The sequence below is a fragment of the Rutidosis leptorrhynchoides genome, chromosome 10 (genome assembly GCF_046630445.1).
Source record: "Rutidosis leptorrhynchoides isolate AG116_Rl617_1_P2 chromosome 10, CSIRO_AGI_Rlap_v1, whole genome shotgun sequence".
Lineage (NCBI taxonomy): Eukaryota > Viridiplantae > Streptophyta > Magnoliopsida > Asterales > Asteraceae > Rutidosis > Rutidosis leptorrhynchoides.
Genome location: NC_092342.1, coordinates 293719463 through 293725555, shown reverse-complemented (window position 1 = coordinate 293725555; position 6093 = coordinate 293719463).

The following is a 6093-nucleotide window of genomic DNA, read 5'->3' as shown; positions in this document are numbered from 1 at the left end:
TTCTGTAATAATCAACTTGAGAAAGTTCTTAAAAGATATGGAGTAACTCATAAAATCTCCACCGCATATCATCCACAAACAAGTGGACAAGTTGAAAATACCAACCGAGCTTTAAAACGTATTCTAGAGAAAACCGTAGGATCAAATCCGAAGGAATGGTCCATTAAATTGGAGGATGCACTCTGGGCTTTTAGAACAGCCTACAAAACTCCAATTGGAACCACACCTTTTAGACTTGTTTATGGAAAAGCATGTCATCTTCCAGTAGAAATTGAACACAAAGCATTTTGGGCTTTGAAGACATGTAATCTTGATTTACATGAAGCCGGACGTCTACGATTAAGTCAACTAAACGAATTAGAAGAATTAAGACATGAAGCATACGAAAATTCGTTAATCTATAAAGAAAGAACGAAGAAATGGCATGATAAAAGAATCAGAAGTTCAAAAGAATTTAAAGAAGGAGACAGAGTTCTTCTTTTCAATTCACGATTCAAGCTATTTCCTGGAAAATTGAAATCAAGATGGTCTGGACCATTCATAGTCAAAAGAGTTTTCCCATACGGAACGATAGAATTGATAAATTCAAATGGGATTGAATTTAAAGTTAATGGTCACAGAGTTAAACATTACATACATGGTCCGATGGAAGTCGACAACGAAGTTAATCACAATTTCAATACCACAGATAACTAAGTGTGGGGAGAATCAAGTCTTTAAAGGATAATATGCATTTCTGTTAGAGTTAGATTGTCTGTTTTCGTGTAGTTCTCGAAAATGGAACACGTATGGTCTTTCCCTAGCAGACCCTAAAGAACTAGTCTTCTCCCCCCATTCTGAATTTTTATTTTTTTTAGGTTTTTACGAAATGAAGACTGCCTGTGAACTAAACCATGGTCTAATGCTACACGCTTTGATCACTAAACGTAATAATGATATACTACCGAGTGAATTAGTATCAGTAATCAGAGAAAGAATGGACGGAGTTAGAAAAGGATCCAGATGCGAAGATAATAAGTTACAATTTGGTAAAGGAAAATCAAAATCCGCAGCGAAAAGAAGAGCACGACACCTAGAACGATGTCACAAATGCGGAAAATGGTCACATGGAGGTAAATGTTCAAATAATCAAACCTATTCAAATACCGAATTTGTTACTTTATGCAGAGACGGACCATTCATATGTTTAGAAGAAAAGACAATGAATGCTCGAGGTTACGCCTATGCAGCCATGGAAAACCAATTAAACCGACTATCTTATGAATATAATAGATCATATAACTAAGAAATCTATTTCACAGGTATGTCTGTACAGTTTTTATTTTTATTTATTTTTAACCTTTTGATAATAAACGCTAATTTGTTCGCTAAAAAGTATTAAATTGGTATTAAATAAAATTAGGTTTGGCGACCGAAATTATTGATATCATTCAAAAATTTATTACATCACTGCGAAATTTAACGTTTATTCTTAAGGTATAAATATCTTTAATCAATCAACCCAAAATATTTCAAAAATTCGTCATGAGTCAAATTAGGTCTTGGAACCGAAATTACTTTACCGAAAAGAGGGGCGCATATTTTTGATAATATTTGATTGATTAAAGTGGGATAAAAAGACAAAAAGATTTTTAATTTTATTTTTACCATGTTTTTAAAATTAATATTTAAATCTTAAATTAATATTGTAAACTTTGTAAAAACAATATATTTAAAATTGTAAATATTTGAAAAATTAATATAAGTTTGATATGAATTTATGAATTTTTAAATTAAGTTTGGTGTGAATTTTTAATTTTTAAAATATGAAATTTAAATTTTATGCATTTCAAATTTTAAGTTTGGTGTGAATTTTTAATTTTTAATTTTTAATTTTGAATTTTATATTTAAGTTGTGTGAATTTAAAAACAAAAAAATTTACTTTATCTCATTAAGTTAAAAATATGATTTTTAAAAATTCGTCGTAAGTTGAAGACTAGGTCTTTGAACCGAAATTGCTTTACCCGAGGGAGGGACGAGAACTTTTATTATCAATATTTTTAATCTTATTGATTTAAAGTATGCCAAAAACATTGAAAAAACCCAAAAATCTTAGCTTTTAAAACAATCGCTACAAAAAGACAAATTTTAAAATTTTGTCGAAGGACGGACTAGGACATCGATCCGAAACGACCTCGTCCTAAATAACATGGGAAACAAAATTTTAAAATTAAATACTTAATTGATTTATAAGTTAAAGATTATAAAAAAAAAAAAAAAAATAATACCAAACTCCGCGACTCGCGGAGTTTGCAGTGCAAAACCTCCGCGACTCGCGGAGGGACCAAATTACAGAAAAAAAATATAGAGAGCTGCACGAACTGATCAGCTCCCACACACAAAACTGCAAAAATACAGCTCGAAAAAAACCCCGAAAACCACCGAAAATCACCCCCAAAAATCTCAATTTTTAACCGTTAATCACCAAATTTTTTGCTAAAATCATGTTGAGAAGGATGATATCTAAGAATTACTCAAGAAAAACGGTAAATTTCTACACCTAAACACCATTTAATTCGAAATTAGGTGTTCTTGAGCTATTTTTTCCCCAATTTGATTTTGATGCTTTTTAGTGTAATTAGACTTAAATTGTTTATGTATTATGCTTGTATAACCTAGATTGATGCTGTTTAACATGATTAGAAGCCTTAAACTTCAAATTTTGAATAATCTAGGGTTTGTGTTCTTGAGCAATTTGGGGCTTTTTGATATAAACAGGTTATGGCCGATTTTTGTCATGAATTGTTGCTAAATTGAGTAGTGTAACATGTCTAGATAGTTAAATGATCTAAACTTTGAGCCTAAACATGATTTTGAGAATTAAAGTGGACTTTTTCAAGTCTAAAATTCATGAACTTGATTTTTGAAAGATAATGCCATTTGAGACTTGTTTAATTGCTAGTAATGATTATTTTGACATGTTATTTGAGTTGAATGCTTATGAACTTGGCGAAAATTTTCGTATATGCTTATTTGAAAAAGTGTAGATTTGATAAAAATGTGAAAATAAGCTTAAGTTTGATATAAATTGATAATGTCATTGTAATTATTTTGATTGATGATTTTGCTGACACTAATGCATATTTGGATGCACAAAATTTGTGTTTGATGTGTTTTGCAGAATGAAAGGGGTGAATCTTCATCCCAAGCCCGCCATGCTCCTGCTGAGAACTTGGAACAACAGGAGGTAGATAACTACTACAAGCAGGATGTACCTCATCCAGTCATGACCTTTTCCGATATGCATTTGGAAGAGTTGCACCCGAACCTGAGATTTGACAGACTTTGGATAGATTATCCAAAATATCAACGGGGTTTGCATACTCTTCATTCCAAGGTTGTTGAGGTACCGAGGGTCATAGAATGGGGACCCTTGGAAGCTGTAGAATTGGCCGGGCCAATTAGGGAATTACTTGTACAGAGGTATGGTAATTCTTCTTTTAATGACTGGATATGTTTATTCACCATACGCAGACCTGTATATAAAGTATGGTGTGAAGAGTTGTTATGTAGTATAGAGTTGAATGATCGGGTAGCTAGTTTAACCGATCGTTCTTTTATTAGATTTTTGTTAGGCGGTTCGATGCGCCACATGTCTTTACTAGACATGGCTCAGGCTTTACGTATATATACGCCTGAGGAGTTAGCGTCTGCCGATTGTAGAGGATTGATACTAAACGGTAGAAAGATAGATGAGAATTTTGATACACACGGTGTGTGGAGTCAAATGACAAGCCATCACCGTTTCAAAGGGGGAAACTACTCTTATTTGGATATAGATAGAGCCGAATTAAGAGTGATACATAGGTTTTTAGCCAATTCGATTACACAAAGGGGTAAGAACAAAGAAAAGGTAAATGAACAAGATTTGTTTTACCATATGTGTATTCGAGACCCACACAGCGCTGTAAGTATACCATATTGTGTGGGTTATTATTTATCAGCTATGGTTCGGGGGATGCGTCCACATAGCATAATAGGAGGTGGTATTTTTATTACTTTGATTGGTGAATATCTCGGTGTGGATATAAGTCGGGGGGGATTATTACTAGAAGAGCCGGAACCCCGCGACACTATAGGTTTAAATGTATACCATGGTGCGAAAGTTTTGAAGCGGCGAAATAACGCCGCAGTACGATACCATGGTAGACATCCACAGGTGGAGAGAAACCAGGAACAAGGTAATGTAGGAGGGGGGAATGAGATGCAAGAAATGCATAGGTTTATAGCTTCTCAGGAATACGAAAATGCTAGACAGAGAGCATTTGAAGATTGGCAAGTTCATCAGAACCAGAACATAGCACATTGCCAACATATAGGTAGAAACTATATTCCTACACCGAAACCCGTCTTCCCTCCTTGGTCGATAGAGATGCAGCCACCATATCCTACGTATGACCCTGCCGAAGCATTCTATAGCACTTATGGTTATGCGTGGAACCCCTATTGGTACCAATATCATCCTTAGTTTACTTATTTTTTATTTTTTTTATTTTGTAATTTGTAATTATTGATACATTTAATATTTTTGTTAATATTGTAATCATTTTTATAATTTCTAACTTTTATTCTTAGATTTTAATAATTTTTGAATGTGGGGTAATATACCAAACTTCAAAAATATGTATATATGTTTGCAGTTTGTCTTATGTATACAACAGGGTAAAACAACGCATTTTCAAAGACTGGCATTAAGTTCAGCAAAAGCAACTAATTTTGACGACAAGATGCAAAATATATGTAAAATAACAACAAGACGGAATGAACAAATGATGTGCACCATTTATCATTCAGCAAACATACGCCAATATATTTGGAAACTTTGGTAAAAATTTAATCATTTTCACACAAATCACCCTCAATAATTTAAATTGTTACTGATTTCTTGCAAATGAGGGCATTGCAAGATCTTAAGTGTGGGAAGGGGTTAAATTCTTTCGGATTTTAAAATTTTTATATTAAACACTTGGTTACCATTAAAAATACTAGTAAAGCAGTAGTTGTATTAGAATCTAGTGCTCTCTGATAAAAAAGAACAGCCCTAGTCTTATATACTGACTACCCAATTCTAGTAAAATTTTTCAAAATTTTCAATTAAATGAATTCAAAATCATGTTTATACATATTTATGAACGATAAAACTAGGTTTTAACACCGAAATTATTGTTACCTCGGAAAGGACATAAATTGAGAAACAAACTAAAATGTTAAAATTCATTTAAAATGGAATAGAGGACGATAAAAAGGAAAATAAAAGCCAAGTGTGGGAAAATTTACCAAGTTATCTTAAACATATGTCACATATATCTGTAACAAATAACTGAAAATACTTTTGCTTTGGACTAAACTAAACTGTTTTACCCGATGAAAGAAAAGAAGAGATGGATCTACACGATGAATCAATTCCATCATTAAAAGGAAGTAAAGTCTTCCGAAAAAGAAACACGCTTCTTGATTTAGGTCATGAAGTTGTCGTTCAGACCAGCTGTAGGTTGACGAAAAATCTAGAAAAGTCATCACTAAAATCAGCAGGAAATCCACGGACCTCAGCATTAAACAGGGTCGCCAAGTGGTCAGATTTATCCTAACCATGAGAAGGATTTATCTCGTACAATGGGGGGGCACCATGCAAATTAGCTGGATAAGACTAATGAATCAGATCCCCAGAAAGGATAATCTCCTTAAAGATTAAAAATCAGCTTTTAAGACTGATATTACTCAATCCTAGAGATTGACCTTAAAGATTGAGAATTCAAACTCATGGAATTCGATGATATCTAAACTCGATCTTAAACGAGAAAATATTTTGAAAAAAAAAAAATTACAAACCGATTTGTTTTCTGAAAACCCTATTTTCAATGCGTTCATTACCATTGAACGTAAAATCCTAGGAATTCACCTGGAATTCATTAGGTCACCTGAACTAAATCGGGTGTCAACCGTAAGAACGGTGGTTGCATAGCTTGGTCGAAGACATGACCTTGTGCCAGACTGAAAAATTATAAGGATGATCTTTACTATTGCTTCTACAAAGGATAGTAATAGCGTCCGAC